This window comes from Struthio camelus, chromosome 3, assembly GCF_040807025.1.
Source record: "Struthio camelus isolate bStrCam1 chromosome 3, bStrCam1.hap1, whole genome shotgun sequence".
In the NCBI taxonomy this organism is placed as follows: domain Eukaryota; kingdom Metazoa; phylum Chordata; class Aves; order Struthioniformes; family Struthionidae; genus Struthio; species Struthio camelus.
In genome coordinates this window covers 52,585,548-52,605,911 of record NC_090944.1, presented here as the reverse complement: position 1 = coordinate 52,605,911, position 20,364 = coordinate 52,585,548, and the positions used below count along the sequence as shown (strand labels likewise).

General features: G+C 35.0%; 1 long non-coding RNA gene across 1 annotated transcript in view; it reads left to right on the top strand.

Moving 5' to 3' along the window:
* Nucleotides 1-19,887, top strand: part of LOC138066720 (uncharacterized) — a 33,161-nt gene extending 13,274 nt beyond the window's left edge. The window contains exons 2-3 of the long non-coding RNA XR_011140139.1: nt 10,432-10,473; nt 19,815-19,887. This is a non-coding gene — a long non-coding RNA (uncharacterized lncRNA). The remainder of the gene's footprint in view (nt 1-10,431; nt 10,474-19,814) is intronic.
* The last annotated feature ends 477 nt before the right edge of the window (nt 19,888-20,364 follow it).

Sequence of the window (20,364 nt, the reverse complement as noted above, 5' to 3'; positions counted from 1 at the left end):
CAGAACAGTAGCATTCCCAGAGGTTGATCTTTTGTATAATTCACAGACTGCAGGGCAAAAATATTAAATTACAATATATAGAAGTAAAATGTAAGTTGTAAATGAAAATGTAGTTGTAATCTAGCCTGCAAACTAATGTTCTCTGCAAACCCTGGGAAGAAATTTTCACTGAACTCTCACAGAATCATCAGAATCATCAGTCAGAACCATCAGCCAAAGGTGTAGCTGAAATAATCACTAAGAAAACATAGAGCTTCCCTGGTATGAAAGGGACGTGATGGAACTGAGGCTCCTAAAGCATATCCAGAAAAAAAAAAAAAAAAGTGCTGTAGACGGTAAAAGAAAGCAGATGATTGTTTGTTTGGTAAGACACAGATCTTCTCAGCCCTTTCCCTTGTTATTTTTCATAAAGAAAAAATTAGAAAGAGATTTAAGCAAACCGCTGTCAACAAATGTGAAAATTCTATGAAAAAATAGGGTAAAATTTAGACCTAATGGATTCTTTATATGCTTCTCACTCCACTGAAATGTCCTCAGGCTGAAGTCAATGAGACTATATTTTTATAAGTCACGGAAAAAGTAAAGTTTTACAGTAATTTCAGGCTGATGCTTTTTATGTAATAAACCCCAAGTAATTAACATTTTTCTCACCATTTCTATCTTTGACAGTAAGAAAAATAAAATATTAATGAGCTAATCTTTAAAAACATTATCTAGTCCTCACACCAATGAGAGCACAGTCTTATCATTGAGAACGGATGGTGTGGATAATGTTCTTCCCTTTTGTATAGAGATAAGACTTTTTAATTTTAGTGTAGTTTCTCTTTTTGTCCTCATTCCCTGAGGATGATTTTTTTCTCACTTGCAGGTTGACTGCCTTTAGCTTGAGTCTTTTTTTTCAATTTTTCTTTTTTTTTTTTCTTGATTCAGATACTACTAGTTAAGATATATGGGCTTTGTGTACATTTTAAAGCATTGGGGACAACATTTTCATAAAAGAGAGGTTCTGAATTTTAATATTATATTATAATATGATACAGTACATGTTGGCACTAGATTCTAATTTAAACTGTTAATAATACTTAGGAAACTAAATCTTGCTGTTGCATTCTTCTGAGTCCATCTCTGCACTTTTGACAGTCCTACAGAAATTGAATTAGTCCAAATTTTTGTTGCACAATATGAGAGCAGAATCTATGAAATTAGTGCTAGAAAGATTTAATAGATTTAGATTAGATTGTCTAGCTGATAATAAAATTAATCACTATGAGTACTCTAAAATGGTAAAAACGGTCACAAGACTTTTTACCACTTACTGAGGCACTGATCTGATAATCTGTATCTGGATCTGTGCATCCACCACAATCATAAATAACAAATGTATATAATATTGGGAAAGGTTGGCACTGGCAAATTTTGTTGAATATTTTCCAAGTAGTGTGTTTGAGCTTTTTGATTCTTGTTTTCCACCATTATCAGTAAAATGAAATTAAAGGAAAGAAAACCATCATTACACATGCATCCTATTCATTAAGCTATGGCTGCTGTTTTTGCTCCATTATAAGAATTATAAGAAATATAGAAGTTTATGGGATAATTATGTAAGCTAGATAAACTAAGAGGTATATTCTCTTCTAACACAATTTCTATTCATATTACTTGCTGTTGAACATGTACATGAAGAAAATAATCCTTCCAGGACAAAAAACTGAATACCTTATGAATTCTCTTCTGTGTTCAACTTTTCCTTGGTTCAGATCAATATTTTTGTCTGAAGTTGCTCCATCCCATATAAATGTTACAGTTTTGTAGGTAGATTTTAAGCAAACTTGCACCCTGTTTCTGGAAGTTTTATGACACACAAATCCTTTGAATTCTGTATAGTTAGTTTGTATTAAGCATTTCACTCAAAATAATCTTCATCTTTTGCTGTTATTACTGACACAATTACTCTCATATTTAGAACCCTAATTTTGTTGGACTGTCACACTCATTTTTCTTCTTTTAATTTCCTAAAAATAAAAAGGCAAAAGACACCAATGACACAAGTTAAGTGTTGCTGGTCATTCCACTTACAGCAACTTCAGACTGTAGGTACTGGACAAAGGTACTGTCCAGTCGCTTAAAGAAGTGAAAAAGAATGGTGCCAAAGATACTGCTTCATAATAATTGACGTTGCTTCTAGGGACTTCATAATATCACTGCTTTTTCAGGATTGAAATCCTAGCTTAATCCATTTATCAGGATATTAGGAAAAGCAGCTACCCTCTTTTACTTCTTACTGTACTGATGTTTCCTGCTGTAGTCCATTTACCCAAAAAAGAGTAGCTAGGGTCAGCTGTGTTCCAGAGTTGAAACAAAAGCAGTTTGCTTTTCCAAGCTTCCACCTATCTGATAGGGAAATGTGGGAGTCAATGCTTATCTGAAGCTAGCAGAATGTTTAAAAGACTTTTATTATATATGTATGTGTGTGTATATATATATGTTCTGCTTATAATCTTGATTTAGTAACAGCTTGAAACAAAGATAAACACAAGGAATAGGATCCTTGTAGTTGCAAACTGCAGTTTTTTCCATTTTAAGCTGGATGTTTACCCAGATTAATCAGTTATTTTGTTGTTTTTGTTGCACTGAACATCAGCATTCTCAACTAGTATAAAGTAAGTTAATAGGTGAAACGTCTGGGGAAGGACTTTCCAGAAAAAGGCAGTTTCATAAAGTAGTATTCAGTGTAAGTAGCAGTAAACAGCTATCACATTCCTTCAGCTCACCTGGACTGTGTGCTCTAGTTATTCTGAGATTTTGTTACTGATGATACCCTTCTGTAAAAAGTCCTGATATGCATCTTAGGGTCTTGAGTTTTTGTAAAACGCAGTGCACCACCAAATCGCTGTTACCAATCCTTATGATTCTTGTACCTGTACCTATGTCACCTGCTGGATGACTGCATCAGGAAAAAAAAAACATTAGCCCTCCGCTATCCCTTCAAGTTAGACCCAATTTCTCAAAGCTGACAGGAAGGCGTGAAGCAAGCCAGTGTTTCCCTACCCACTGGGGCAAGAGGTACACCTCAGTATTTTTGTTTGGCTACAAAGTTAGAGATTTCTGTGCAGGAACATTCTGCTTTACTTGCTGTCATTCCAGTACTGTTTCAGATAATTCTATTTCCTGAGTTACAATGCAACTTTTGCTTCTCTTCCTGAGACTAAAACCAACATCTTGTCATTTTGCATATATATTAAAAACTTTATCTGGTTTTCAAATACTGCCTTTTCTGCTTCTGCTTTTTCCTGAGCAGAACTAGCTTTGTGCCATTTCAACCCTTATGAAAACAGGAAAGGGAAAGAACAACAAATAATTTGCTCTCTGAAGTCAGAAAGCAGCAATTTATAAAGATTTAGCTGACAGTTTACTTTTCCTATTAAAAAAAAAAACCCACCAACTATTCTCTAAATTTAAAAGGAGTGGTAGCTGAGGTGATGAAAACTCAAATTGTCCTTAAAAAAAATAAATTCCTATTCAAGATCTTGAAAGCTATTTAGAACAATACTATGACTACAAAAATGTGAATTGTCATTTTAAGAAAGGGCAAGGACCACCAATTTAAGCTCATAGAATACAATTTGACAACTGTCTTTCCATCTGCACTGTCAGTATAAATTATATCATAAACTTCCTTTTCCAAACTGAATTAGAGCTATTTAAGTATCTAATGAATATTCAGGCCTTTCTAGGTAATAGGAGAAAGCTCTTATCCTTTACTTTGCGTTGTTAGGTAATGGTTCTATATGGTTCTATATGGGCTTTGTGCCTATAGGATTCTGACTAGCTGCATAAACATGATAAGGAAATTATATACTGGTTGTGCAATATGGTATTTATGTTATATTAAAACTTTCATTCTAAAAACAATGTGATTCACTTTCAATACTTTTATCAAGAACAATGATTCAAGAGAAAGCTTTATGTGGTATCAGAAAAGATGGGTCAAATGTATAGCAAATAAGGAAGTTTCAAACTCATAGAACACAGAATTTTGATAATTTTTTTTGTTTTAATCCTGCCAGAACCTCTGTCTCCAGAAGCTGGGATTCCTCAATCAACGTTAACAGGATTGTGAGAATAAGGGATTTTCTAGCTTAATGATTAAACCAAAATATATTTTTTTCCTTTCAGTGAAACAAAATAACAGAAACTATTTCATTTAAGGCCAAGTAGAATATTTTGTTAAACTAAATAGTTCATTTGACTGAAAATGTTCTGGTGTATTTTCAGGCATTTTTCATCTTGAAAATATTAATTAAGCTAAACTTCATAATTAAAGAATTTTTAGAAGTGAATGAAGAAAAAATATGGTTTGAAATTGATAGAATAAGTTATAGTGGGCCTTCCTCAAAATGAGCCTACACTTTCTTGGAGACAAAAAGAGAGTTGATAAACCAAGGCATTTATTTCTTCTCCATATTTGAATATTTACGCTCATTTTGAAACGACTTCCTTTGGTGAAATGAACGTTACTCTGGAAATGGAAGAGAAAAAAAATACAAAGTCTATTCATTGCCTCAGTTACATACATCTGCTAGGAAAGAGTAGGATGGATTAGATTTTAATACTACATTTAGATGCATTAACTTCTCCTAGCTTCTATGATGACAACGCTGCCCTTTTGGGAGAAACACATCGTCTGGTCCTTCCTCTTTTGGAGAAAGACAAAAGACATGCTATATAAGAGTAGTTCATTGTTTAAACCCATATTCTTTTTTTTTTTTTTGTACACATGAATAGTGATCAAAGTAAAGTATATGATTTAACCCACCATCTGTATCATAAGGAAATCATACGTGAAATAATCTTCTGTCTTAACTCTTCTAATGCAACAAACCTTTGATGTGCTTGCGGGTTGTAATTTCCCACCCTTTTGCCTCAGATAACACTTTTTAAAATAAAGATTGTATTTCTAGCCTGATTAGAAATATAGTGAAAATCCAGTTTGCAGGCAGAAAAGTAATAGACCTGGCATATCAGTGCATATATCCAAGCCTCCAGATACTGTTTTCTAGTAATCTAAGTTGGAGCTTATCCCTTGGTATATGGAGTCATGATTTCTTCACACTGAGGGCTAATACAAAATGCATTAACTGCAAGTGGGGAGCTCTAAAATTCCTGAAAGTCAATGGTTTAATACACGAATTTCCAACTCAGCTGATAGTATATAAAGTGTTAGCAGTAAACATTGGGCCACAAGGGGATTAGCAGGTCATATTGTAGACTCAGTGCAAGATCTCAGTCAAGCTTAGGTTTGATGCTTGCAATGTTGTTGGTTCACTCCCTATCCAGGAAGGGAGAAGCACAATTAGTTATTCCTCACTGGCGTCTCTTTCTTGACCAGTATTTGGCAACAACGGTTCATACATGAACGGAAGAGAATTTTAAAGATTCCAAAAGCCAATTAAAAGTATTTTATTGGAGCTGAGCCAATACAAAAATTTTATTTTTGCTATGAGCTCCCTCAAGGGAAGTGAGAAGGTTATAAAAGAGAGCTCTTTGCTGACGTTTTCTGCAAAGCAAAGCTCCTACCACCGGGCGCTTATCCTCCTTCTGCCAGCTGCGGCTTGACTAATCCCAGGGAGCTGATTGCTCCTCACCTCTTTCATTCTGTGAGGCTTCTCCTCCATGGCAGGGCTCTGCAGGAGACGCTCAGTCTGGTGTGGTCAACTGGCTTTTGGATCATACCCAGCTCTAAAAACACTTATTCGTAAGTGCACCAGCACACTCTGCTGTTTTCTACTCACATTGTTCCCTCTTTTGACGGGTGACTTCTCCACAGCTTGTTCAGTCTCAGATTTGGAAATACCTGATTGAAAGTGAGTGAGAATTTTGTGGATGTCCCAGACCATTCTGTCTCTCCTGGCTTGCCGTTCTGCCTCCCCCCATGGCACCTTGCCCCACGCTTACAACCACATTGCAGTAAGACACTTCCTTAGTCTTAAATGTGTTGTGATAGATATGAACTCTGAAGGCCTGATGCCTTTGAAGTTGGGTACCACCACTTACAAAATTGTTGGAAACAGTGACACTACCAGTTGACAGGGAATAACACATATATTCCACCCGCTAAAGGTAACCTTAGGAAAAGGAATACAAGAAATATGCTTTGAGATTACTATAATATTTGGTAATGTGGTGCATTCTACCATATAACACTAAAAGAAACATAACATTTCTGTATACAGATAAAAAAAAATTAAATTCATAAAATGTCCTATGTAAAGGAAGGTGTATTACAAAGGTAATTTACAGGAATTGTGCTAAAAGAATTAGAATAATGACAAATTAAATTATACCATAATTCTTTACACCTTAAAGAGGATTGTGGGTCCATGATGAAAGGCCAAGGTATTTCAACTGTACGATGTTTGTTTAGAACTTTTAAGCAGGTAATTCTTTTCTGAAAAGTGGATCGTTCTATAGATATGTTACTCAGTTGAGCTGTTCTTTTCCTAAGGTAGGATTTTTTAAATTAAATATTATTGGATCATAAACTTTTTCCTAGAATAGCAAGATGTAATAAATCCATAATTGCATTAACTGCAGGAAAGTTAATAGACATTTTAATTAAGGAACAACCTTAACAGAATTAGAATTCACTACCCTATAAAGGCTGAATCGTGCAATGTTTCATTATTATTTCTGAGAATGTACAGGTGCTAAATTAACTGCAGGAGAGCTCATCTTTTGTTCCTTGCATAAAATAAAAACATATTGTAAATTAAAATTGAAAAATTAATTTATGAGACTATCACCATAAAGTTCAGGCAAAGCCTAAATTGGCTAGTAGAGCGGGTCAGGAGCTGTCTGCTAAATTGCTTTTTAATTTCAAAATGTTGATCATTGGAAAGGAAGATCTCTGGGAAACAGATCTATTTCATTAAACTCCGATCAGACAAAGACTCTCAGGACAGGTTTTCTGATCATAGCTGGAACACAATGGGCTGGAACATTTCAGTGGTCAGACCACCTAACCTGTAAGATAGCTATTTTTTATTGGGCAAGCTAAAGAAGTGAATCTGAATTTCCTACATCTACAGAGCGTGTCAATGGCGAGCAAAGCATGTACAACAGTCAGCCAGCAGTGTTTCCAGAGTAGCAGCAGGATAAATGCAGTGGTGTGTGCAGACTAGAAAGACATGGATTAGAATCAGTGCTTGACTTCTCTGGCTCAGATCCTTTCAGGAACCAAGGCAGTATACCTAACTTGTACTGAACCATGTCGATACCACCTCTCAGTTTCACAATATCTTGGAAGGCTGTACATAATACCCTCCCTTAAATTGTAGGGGAGGAGTATGAGAATCTTTTCACGTCTTTTTTTTTTTTTGATATATAATATATTAAACTCCTTTGACTTCTCTATATATGGCCTTGATTCATCTCCATGAAAAAAAAAATTAAAAAGTGATAAATCACAAAGTTTTCACAGGAAAGCCAGGGAGAAGATAATGATCACTATTCTGGTACTTACCACGCTTGTATACATGTAAAAATGTCATGAAATTAGCCTAAATATTGTATATTGTTTTGATACTTGAACGTTATTTTTTTAATTCAGTGTAGAGCATTTTTCATGGTAAAGATCACTGAAAGAGATTACTGGACACTGAATGAATGCAAAATTTGTCAGATGCAATCTATTGATGGAATTGCAAGTGCAGACTATTATTTCCAGTGGTTAGAGGAACATGTAAGTGATCTCTGCCTTTAACTTTACTAGCAGCAATGCTTTTTATTCAATCTCCTTTTGGACAGAAACAGCGTAAAAAGTCAGATAGCATTCCTCAACTCAGTAATATTATGCCAAAAACTATTTGCTCCATTTCTGTGATAAGTGCACTATTCCTTGGGTAAATTTCTGCCTCTGAATTCTAACGCTTTATAGATCAGTTTCTATCAGCTAAATGCTGTTTCCACAAATAGAATTTTACATGAAAATAAAAGTTCTCTTACATAACACTAAAGACTGGCCGTTTTTAACAAACTGCTCATGCGGTTGTCCACTTTCTTATTAAGGGCTTTATATACAGGCACAAAAGTTCAGATTCATCTCATCAGACATAAACATCTGCTTTGTAGATGTCTATATCTGAGCTTTTCGTCAAGACTCCCTTCACAGTAAATTGATTAAAACTGGCATTTTAGGTGCAATCTATGTCGTCCCAATGTTTAGACATCTAAAATACGTTAGAGATGAATCCTGATATAAATACCCCTCTTTCTTTCCACTGGCTACAAAAAGAGCCTAAGGTGACAAGGTCTGATTTGTAGACAGCAGCACGTAGATATCTGAGAACAGATGAAATGAAAGGCCTTTTAATAAATAGATTTATACAATCTTTATTCTCATACGCTATCTTGGTATAAGGTACGGACAACGTAAGACAAATACACAGGTACATACCGTGTAGGGAACAAGACTAGTGACATAGTGTTAATGATCATATTGATGATGAAATATTTCACTGGCTCTTGGAAGCTGCTATGATTGCTTTCTTTAAAATGGCACACATAGAGGTTCCTTTTTCGAATTCAGTCCCTTTTCTTTGCTTAAGACAGCAACGATAAGATACTGCAATAATAATATTAATGCTGCTACACAGGAATTGTTTCTTTATTGTCATTGTTACACAATCATTATGTTAATATTTGTATCAGATGCCTCACTATAAAAATGGTATAGAGTTATCATTTATAATTTCCAAGAGCCACATTTGGATATGAATTTTAAAGAATGTATTTTGATTCCAATACATTTTGAAAAATGAACTCTCCATCTGTTCCTTCCCACTCTTACCTTATGGTGGATATTTAGTTTAAAAACAGCAAAGTCAATACAGCCCATTACAAAAGGGACTTCAGAGTAGGCAAACATTTCTATTCTATATTGGGTATGCTCTGTATATAAAAGTGATTTGAACAACTTGCACTGTACTTCAAGGTTATTAGTTTGCATAAAACATGCCTTATATCAGAAAGAAGGTACAATACAGTTGCTGCTGTACTACAGCAGTATGAACAAAGAGAATAATTATCAAAATAGGACATCCTGAATAATCTTCACATTTTATACTCTAAGTACATGAAAAGATAATTTGAAAATAATGTCTTCATTTTACACGCATTGAACTCCTTTGTAAACCCCTCTCCCTCACATACTGATTTCAATGGAGCAGGCCAGCAGCCAAGAACATTTTATTTATGCCTTTCATCATTTTGTGGAAAATAATTTCAATACACAAAATGGAAGGGGAAGAGAACAGAATTTGCCATATGTTATGCTATATAAAGTACAAGCAAATGCTGACACATCACGGAACAAGCTCTTAATTTCCCAGGCTGTTCCCTGCACCCCACTTCATACACAAATGAAATCTGTGCCCTTGAGCTGACTGAGAGTTCAGATGGGCCCTGACTCCTTGTCAGGGGATCAGGATCCTAGGGCATGCTATGGTAGTCTCCAGTAGATAATAATGTGCATATAACAATCAAGGGTAGACCTTAGAGTACAGTTTTATTTTTATAACATCATAAGTAAAATAACAGAAGGTGAATAGTGACTAATACTTTCATCCAAGTTATTCCTTGATCAAAGATTTTATTTTGTTTTATTCATTATTAGCCATTTATATGTTGCCTATTTGTATCGATTGTAAGTTCTTCGATGCTGAAGGTAATCATATCTTTTCCCAAAACCACAGCTAGAGATGTCAACACTCTAGCGTTGAACAAAGGAAGCTGGAATTGAGGTCCTGTGTGAGAGGTGGAACTCCACTGATTCCACTGCAGTTCTTCCCATTTTCACACCAAGGAGAAATACGATAATAAATATCACAGTTTCTGTGTGGGAGAAGGCACTCACTCAAGGTATAATTCAGGAGCCTTTTCTTCTCTTGTACCTCCGGCTGGCGGAGGCTGACTGGAGAAGAGCCTGTTCTTCTCTCTGGGCCCTACGTAAACCCTTCCTTGCTTCTGCTATCTGTCGGCAGCACCTTGCTGGTGCTGGAGCCACATCTACCTGTTTTGACCAAGGGAATCATAGGAGAAATTCGTTTTTGCGACGCAAACTTTTTAGTGCCTCATTGTGGATATGAGTCTGTTTCCTTTCAGCTGTATCAGAAGAGTATCTACTCACTGACAAAAATGATAACCTAAGTTGAGATGCATTTTCAGGAAATGGTTCAAAACACTAATATTACTGCTCTCTCTGTTTTACAGGACACATTGCTTCATGGGAATCCATTTATCATGTTTTGAATATGCAAAGTTGAATTCATTACTTCAGTTACAGATAAAATACTTAGCTAAACTATTTTTGGAAAACATATTTATTTCAAGGTTTTACATTTTTTATTCTTTTTTTTCCTTTTATTTTACCAGTTTACTTAATTCTGAGAATATGCATTACAGAGGTATAAAAAGGTAAGGACTCATTATTTCTGCTGGCTATTTTTTTTTTGAGCAGTAATCTAGTTACTCTTCCTTAAAAACTATTATTAATCTTCTTCTTCTTCTTCTTCTTCTTCTTCTTCTTCTTCTTCTTCTTCTTCTTCTTCTTCTTTATAGACAGCGGTAGGATAGAAAATGCTAACATTATCTTCAAAATTCAGGAGCTGTTTTTGAAGATGATTATCTGATAATGATCATATAGGAAATATAATAATATAACATAACATGAAAATCAAAACACAAAACTTGGGAAAGAATTTCAACAAATGAGTTCTTCAGATTTTGTGATTGTTTGATGTTAATCTATTTGGTTAACTAGCAATTTCTTGTTCTTTAAGGCCTCACACACAAAATAATTTTTATTCTTTGAGGTGTCCTCTCAGGATCGCATAAAAACCACAAAAATAAAGTTTAAGATACTGAAATATTGTTACTGAAAATGGTAACAATAATGATGAATTAAAAGACAGGTAGAACAAATTGTGCCATGCCTCTCATTCTTTTGTACTACCTATTTTTCTAAAGTAGGGGGGCAGCGCACACAACCAACCATTTCATTCTTCTGACATTTCTTCCTTGAACTAAGCATAAACCGAAGCTAACAAAAAGGTTATAGTATTTTTTCATAATGCTTTATTCAGTGTTTGACATTCCATTGGAGAGTCATCTGATGGGCCTCTAACACAGACACTTAATGTAATTTTAACCTTAACTTCATTGTAGTGATAGGCTACCTGCTCTCCTTTCTGACCTTAAAGATTCACTGCTCCAGGCTCCTGTCAATTAACACTTTCCAGGGGCTTCCAGGCAGTCTGATGTGTCTAATGTACTGGAGAAGAGCTGAGCAGAGTGTTATTAAATAGTTGTTGTGCAGCAGCTATATAGGCAGGGCTGAGATGAATAAGTCCATTTGTTTTTGATTCCCTCCGATTTAAGCAATTTAACTGCCTGCCCATTTAAGCCGCTCAAGCAAGTTTAACAGTTTCATCTCCCATCTCAGACTCAGGGTTATCCAAAATCAGTCTCAATTTGATATATATATTTGAAGCAATTAAAGTGAATAGACTATTTGATGTGAATAAAGACAACAGGGCCAGACAATGCTGCTCATACACTTTTTCTTTTTTCTTTTTTCTTTTTGTTATTTCTCTTTCTTTCTGTCTCTCTTTTTCCTTCTTTCTTTCCATCCTTCCATCTTTCCGTCTTTCTTTCTCTCTTCCTCTCTTTCTCTTTCTCTTTCTCTTTCTCTTTCTCTTTCTCTTCCCTTTTCCCTTTTCCCTTTTCCCTTTTGTCCAAACTCAACCTGGAGAATTATGTGGAATAGGATATGTAATTTGAAACTGGGTGCAATTGCTGTATGGTGACTAATTTGGATTAACCGTGACATCTTTTTATTGACAACACAAGTCACAACTGCAAACAACAGGCATGAAACAGGACAGATAGACCTTCTACTGAACTGCTCAAAATACCACATTAGATCGGTAGTCTTGGTAGTCACCATTTGAACAGATCAAGAATAAATATCAAAGGGATTAATCTACTACCATTTACTCTCCTTATTCTGTGTATGAGGACTTTTATTCTGCTGAATTCTATCACCGTTTAGGCACCCAAAATTGTACTTTGGATATTTTAAATTATTTTTAATTTAACGAGAAGAAAATCCTGTACATTATATAAGTTTAGGTTTTATCATAGTATTAGTTTATCCACATTTTTTTTTTATTCTTTATGGCATGTCTACTTTAAAACTCTTGAACAAAAAAAAGAAATCATTTTTTCCTAAGATTAAGCTGTTAGCTTTAAATTTAATGCCTCTGGAATCTTGCTGAAATTTAGAGCAGTAAAATATTGTTTAAAGCAATATTAATTATTAGATTTGATGGTTTTCTGAGGTCATAGAAAATAGAGTTCTCAGGTTAATTGAAAGTAAATACATATTGATGTGAATGAGAGCTTAGAAACTCTAGTTTCACAAAGAAGATTAAAACAAAACACCTTAATTTTTAATAGCTGTGTATGATCTTTTTCAGATCCCTAACTTTTTGGACAGAGCAAAGAAACATGGAAATATTATTTATCATAAATGATTGCCTCCACATTATAAATCCATGTGTATGGATAAGATTTTTGGCTATGACACATTAGGGAACTTGGGATCCTAACTCCCACTGAAGTCAAATACAAAATTAGGTTCCTAGCTATATCTCTGAGTCCAAACTGTTAACTTTTTTATGGTAGATTTATTGACTGTATTTCAAACCTTAACTTTTTTAACACTTTTCTTCAGGTGAAAAAAGAAAATAATTAGAGGAAAAATCTCGGCAATCATATACGATTACTGCTGCCTGAAGCTATGCATAGGCAATGAAAATATTGCAGACTTTAATAAGTAGTACCAAGCTGAAACACGATATTGGGAGAAAAATAGGAAGATAACAAGAGCTTGTGTACTTATAGGGTTTGAAATATTCATTATTGTCAGAGATGGTCCTGAGCTGTAAATCTGACCTGATATTCGGGTCCAGGCTTTGAACACTCTGAAGTCTGAGAATACTTGAATTCAGCATTACAGCTTATGTTCAGTTCTTAGAGTTCGAAAGGTTTTGTATTTTTTGAATAATCAGACTAAAATTTATGTTTCTAACTGTTTCTGGGACCAAGGCTTATCCATTAATCCCCTCCCCCCGCAAAAAGCCCTAAAACACCTTGCCCTTTACTACTAGTACTTTCTTTCTACAATTATAACTATGCATAGCAGTGACTTACTTGTTCAGCTTTTTTCTATTTGACAACTTTACTTTAAGGACTCCTTATTCTTAAAGGAGGAGGCAACCTTTGAAGATGATAAGAACCATGCAATGTGCTCAGTTCAAGTCGCAAAAATAGTACTGAATTCAATCTTCTTTCAAGTTTGATCTGCCTCTGAGAATCAGGAATAGTACAATAGAAATTAATATGTGTGTGAACTACCTACAAAAAAGACTTGCTGCAAAGGGTTCTGTCTCATCCTTCCCTTCCTCTCTTTAGCTCCTAGTGAACTTTTTTCAGGTTGTTGAATGTGATATATTAAGAATTTAAACTTGGATCGGTGGAATAGGCATACGAAGCAAGTCATCTGAAGGGGGAAAAAAAAGGACATCTCTTTTACCCTTTTACTCTTTTAACCCAAGATAGTGTCCTTACAAAGCAGTGAGTGCTGACCTACATGAGAATTTCAATCAGATTTTGAAAAAAAGTTCTTTATTTCTGATCTAACTTTTAAAAAATGAAGAAAAAAAAAAGAAATACTGTGATAGCTATGTAGAGAACTTGATTAATATCACACCATGAAAATGTAAACAGAGTAGAATACCTTATGTGTCTGCTTGATTCAGGGAGGCAATAGCCTTGTAGTTTGCTTATTTTTTATTTCTTCCATTTTCTGTCTTGTATTTATTTTACATTGCAGGGCATTTATTTTTCAGGAGGAACTTTTCCTCTTGTATCATTTCTCCCTTGTGGCATCATACTGTGAATGTTATGTTTATTCATGAACAGTGAAACGTATTTCCTAGGCTCTAAGGAACATATTGTTTTAGATCTAGTTTCTAGCTATGCTTAAGTCCATTCCTGTTAATAATAATTTGCTTGAATTGACTTAAGCTTGCAAATAAAGGTGATTATGTGCTCAAGTGCTTTACTTTTAATAGACAGGAGAGTTTTATTAATTATTTTCTTCAGTTATTAAAATGGTATTGTTTTATGTGCTATGCAGAGGATATTGAGGCTATTGAGGCTAGTGTATTAGCATCATCTTATTAGTAGATATTCCTTACGACATGATTAGATGCAGCTACATCAAAGACACACAGGGAAATCTTATAGGTAAGATACAGGTGGAATATTATTAAGTTAGATAAAAGGACCAAACTATAAACCCACTTTACTGTTTGAATACTACTCATTATTCAGCTAAGAAGATCCACCAACAAATCTCATGGAGATACCATACCAAATGATGTTTTTGATCTGTCTCTTCTGTTTAGGATGTGTGGAAGTACATTTATTTCAGATATGAAGAGTGAAAATATTGCTGCATAGGATTGATAAAAGTTTTAATTCTGGATTTGGCAGTGAATGGCAATAGAGGATTTAAAGAAATCTGGAAGTGGGTTTTCCCATAAAAATCAAATAATCTTTGGATTTGTGGTTGTACTCCCTCCACAAATTGGACACTATCAAATGTTATCGAAAATATAGTCAACCAGGAACCCCCTAAAACTGCCCAAAAGAGTTATAATGGAAGCTGACATTTTAGAGGTAGCTAACAGTCACTGTCTTCACATAGTTCCTTGATATAGTCATATATTCTGGCATCCTGTTGTGGCCGATTAGGGTTATAGAGCAGCTATAATTTCAAAACTACAGACAGTTCAATGGGGAGTAGAAGTGTAGGTTTAGAACCAGGGCTTTTATCTCTGGATTTGCCAAAACAAAAGCAGGATAAATTTGCATCATCTTCAGTGTAATTGGCTTTTAATCAAAAGTGATTTTAACATAAATATTGGGATTTTTGTTTCTGAAGCAGCGTGATTGTTTGCCTTTCCCCTTGAAGCAGGATGTAAGCGCAGATGCCATTCAGCTGGAACACTGACAGCCAGCCAAACTTCAAGGGCCATGACCCCACTGAAACAATTATTTCAATTATTTATGCTGAGGCAAAATGTGCAAATAGCTTCCAGTGGGTCTAGATATACAAAAGGTAGAAAAGAAGCAACCTTGCAACAAATATATAATCTCTTCATTACAAGCTTAAGATAAAAACCGACAGAATGAACCAAACTTTCATTCAAATGAATGTCCGACAAGTTCCACCAGCAGTTGGAAGAACACAGCTTGTTAACTATAACCAAACTTAAAAGGGAGCGTTCAGCCCAGTGATGAGTAACACTGTTTCCCCAGATCAGGTCTGTGAGGGAAATTTAAAAGCTAAATTGTCTCGTGGACTATGTAGCCACTAATATAAGTAAGATGAGTGAGGCTCTTCTTGCTTCTAAGCTGATATCACAAGCAGCTGATATTTTGCTGATAGCACAAGCAAAATTATGTTCCTACTAACTTGCTCTCCAGACCTGATTGCTGGAGAGAGACTGTGCTGTGCAAACACAGCTGAAATAGCATGCATGCTATTTTAAACCAGAAAAAGCTTAGACAGAGTGTTATCTGAGTGTGGCATCCACATTGTATTTCATTAACAGGTGTGAGGTCACTGTATTTACCCTCTGAAGTGATCACAGGCAAGACGCTTGCAGAATAGAAGTGTATCTGGATAATCAGAAACTCAGAAACTGAGCATGTTCTAATAAGCCTTCTGAGATGTAGGTAGTGTTAATCCAGTTCCAGCACCAGATTGTCTCAGATCATCGACAGAGATGAACAAAAACTAATATTTTGAGCTAAAATGCCTACCTCAAACTTGTGTCAAAGGAGGAAGAATCAAAATTGTCTCACAATACAGTAAAATACAATGTAGACAAATGCAAAGTGAAACATATAAGGAAAAGCCACATGAGCAACACATGCACCACGAAAACCTCTACATCAGTTATCAGTTAGGGAGGTACTGAGGCCTTATTTTGGATATGGTTTTAATAGCTCAGTGCTGAAGGACAAAGACAATATTAAGAACTACTAGGAAAGGAACTGAGAACAATTGAAAAACCATGTAAAACCCCATTAGATCACTTTATTAATCCATGCTGCACTCCTGGGTCGTACAATTACAAAAGTAATTGTGAAGAATTTAAGAAAGATAGAGAAACACATAAAATATTATCAGAGATGTAGAACAGCTTCCTTACAAGGAGAGATTCTTTACTGTAATACTCCCAAGCTTGGAAGAAAGACAACTAAGGAAGGAGGGAGGGAGAGATGGAGAAAAGAATGGATAATGCTGATGAATTACAATTATTATTTACAATTTTTAATAGCAGAAAACCTAAGAAGCACAGAAAAAAATTATCATATGGAACTTTTAAAACAAACAAAGAGAAGCACATTTCACACAGCACATAATTAAAGTGTGAAGTAAATTGCCAAAGGATGTTTGGGATAGCAAACTATAAACCATATCTTTTTGAAAATCAAATATGCAAATTCACAGAAAAAAAGTCGATTAAGATCTACTAAGCAGAATGTTAAGGGTAAAATATCCAGCTCAGGAAGTCCATAAACTGTTGATTTGTCACTAGCTAGGAAGCTTATAGTGGGATCAGAGAACAGGAGTATACAATGAGGGAAGCATCATTGTACTCCTCCTGTCTTTGTGCCCTGCGTCTAAGAATGAACTACTCATCTTGTCTAAAACATTGCACAACATGGACCAAAGATTCCACTTAGGAGTTAGTTCATATAGCTGAAATAATAGTTTTACTGTGGAGTACATGATTTGCAAATTGCAAGAGATGTGCAAACTTACATGACATCATCAATAAAAAATTTAAAATAACTTTGTGTTATGGAGAAATGGCACCAATTGTAACTGAAAATGGATGTACATATTCTAATAACCTTAGGATAAAAGCAGAATAAAATTCTCCTGAATAAAAAAGAAAGGGATATTTATATGCACATTTAAAGAGAGTACTAAACTTCAGCCAAAAGTTAATGCATATATGTGAAGTTATTTTAAAGAATAAAGATTTTTAGTTTAAACAATAATTTTCTCATAAAATACTCATAATATTTATTACAAAGCACATCAGTGGATTCACTTATTCAGTGACGATAATTAGCTGCTGCAGTAGTCTTGCTGAGAAAAAATATTTAGCTGCAAAGTCAAAATTTATTTAAAAAAATGTATATAAAGAAAGAAATTAAGGTTGATGGTTGCTAAACAATCATTTCTTCATGCTGAATGAAAACAAATTTGTTTGTTTATTATGTGGGCTGTATGAGATGTGTGATGTCTTTAGTATTTATTTTCTTACTTTCAGAATGGTTGAGTAGGTAAATTATGTGCTTTTAAGCAAATTGTCACTTGACAATTTTTTTTTTCTAACCCTTTCTCAGTGCTGAGATTTGTAGAGGGAATTAAACAGACCTGGATGAAGCAAAATGCTTAAACTATCTGTACATGTATGCAAATATGTGTGCATTATTATACACATTGTATGCGTGTGTGTGTGTGTGTGTGTGTGTGTATGTGTGTACACATACACCTATGTATTTTATGACATTCTCTGGATTTTTTCCCAAAGTTAGGCATAGGCTTAAGTACTTTGCTATACTAGGCCATCAGTGCATATAATCATTAATCAAAATTTGTACAGAATCATTTATGAAATTTTGTCTCACTAATGGTTATATAAATAAGTCTACTGTTTTGGAAGACTATAAAATATCTTAAGGAGTTAAGACTCAATATTGAGTTTAATTTTTTTTTTTAATATAAATGCATTGAGCCAAATACTAATACCTATAATTCTAGTATAACCCATGGTACCTTGAGCCTACTGTCCTAGGAGCAGAACATGGCCTAGGCTTTTTAGGAAAACAATGTATGGAAAATTTTAGAAAATCCCAATGCAAATACGTTTAGGATTGTAAAGTTTACTTGTGCATAAGTGTTAATCAAATTGCGTAAGAAATGTATCAGCCTCTTTTGTATGTGACATTGTGTGTGAACTCCTGTAAAAAGGGATTTTTAGTTGTAGTTTCCAGTATGTGGTCCTGAAAATTTACTGTACAATCTATAATTATAAACACTTCTTCCCTAATGAACCTTAGTTGTTTGGCAACTTGGAAAAAGTCAGCTTGCAAAAATCAATCTAAATGTTCTATCTTGCTAAATCTTTTTAATGAATACTGTAAACTGAAACATAGTTCAAATAGGACACAAATCTCAAAGTTAATTAGTATTTTAGTGCAGTAGTTCATCATCAAGACATAACATTTAAAGAGTTTTGGTGATAGATTTGCCCCAGTTATAGGTCAGAAATACATCTTGACATAGATTGTATAATTAAACTTCCATTTACTGCTATACTTTTGCCTCTGCCATGAAAGGGAAATATAGTACACTTGGGATGATTCTGTAAGAGGAATCTATGAATGGTCTTGTCATTATCCAAAAAAGAGGTGGAACATTGTCTTGAACAAACTACAAGTCACACAGGAAAAGTTAGGTAGTGAATGATGCTCAGAGGTGGATTCTGCATTATGGGATTACTGTATGGTTTGCTTCCTTGCCGGGCAAGGCCACTGTCTCCTAGTTTAGTGTTTCCCTGGTAACAGAAAGATAGAGACATTTACAGGTTGTGAACCTTGTTCAGTTTCAAAATAACTCTTTCCCGTAGGCAATAGTTTCAGTATCAGCTTTAGCCAGTTTATCTTTTAGGAGAGAGATGCTGCACACTTGGAAGGTTTTTTTTTTTTTTTTTTTTTTTTGCATCTGAGAAAATGCCTGTATGAACCATTTACACCTATGCTGTTTTTCTCTCTACTTCATTTTAAGAACATAGATACAAATTTTCCCTTCCATTCCTTAAAAAATGTGCGTCCTTCACACAAGACAGGTCTCCTAGGCTACTAGTCACACTGCTCTGCCCTCTCTTCTGAGAACGGGACCAAATGGAGTGGGTATGTAGAGTTTCTAAGACAGGAGTACAGAAGATGCCATCAGCTGTTTCTAATCTGCATGATTTCAATGTCTTAGATCAGAAATCAAAGAGGTTAATCTCTGTATGCTCATTTTCCTTTCATGCATGAGCATTTATACAAAGGAGAACAGCAGCAGTAGCTTATGGTGCTCTAACCACTGTAACAGCTAATGGGCTTTGAAGGGAGCGTAATGGGCCGAACGTGGCTCTGCTCACCTGCTGCCTGTCCCCACTGCCCTTGGCAGCGCTACAGGTCTGAGCAGCATCTCTGCTGCAACTGAGCAACGTGCTGTTGCTTCCTCTGCCCTCTGCGTGCCTCTCCGACGCTGCTTTGTGGGATTTGCATAAGGCCCTTCGTGAATTCTTCTCAAACATATTTTAAGTGCGGCAGAATTCTTCACAACCTGTCAGGAACGCACAACAAAGATGCACTAATACCTAAAAGCTTTAGTAGAATACAAAGGACTTGCCTTTGGGATGCCTGATTTACTTTTCCTTTAAAGGAAAATGTTATACGGTATATCATTCCGGCTGGCATCACGCTGGATGTCTGTCAGAAGCTACCTTTTTTAACTGTCAACCCATCAAATTAATTGCTTTTTTCTGAATGTGGGTTGGGTGATGACACACTTTTTTTTTTTTTTTTTTTCATTTTACCTACCGATAAAGAAGCTAGATGTTTGGAAGCAAAAATATGGACATTTTTGAGAAGGACAAAATGGACGTTACAAGAACTGCAAAAGTAATCATGTTTATAACCTTATGAGGTAAGTAAAACGATATCGATATGGCAATACAAGCGCAGGCAACTTGCCAGTATACCACTCAGACTTGAGTATAGCTCTTTTAAAACTTTGTCAAGTCTTTTGGCACTGAGAAACTGCTGACAAATTAATATGTCTATGTGCTGTATACAGCATCTATTTTGGACTATAGTGCAGCACTAAACTTATTTTCCAAAATGCATTCACTTTATCAGATTTTTTTTTTCCACTCAGAGGTTTCCTTATCTATTTTAAGCTATGACAAAAGGTTTTTTCTTTCAACTATTTTTTATGCATTTCAAATTATCAATTTATTATTCAATCCTGTGGGGGCTTTGGACAGTATAATATTTGAATATAATTTTGCTCTATTACATATAATTTTATTAAAAATGCAAAACTGTTTGGGCCACTGGAAACTTCAGGACTGTGCTCGTTACAGACATATAAGAGGG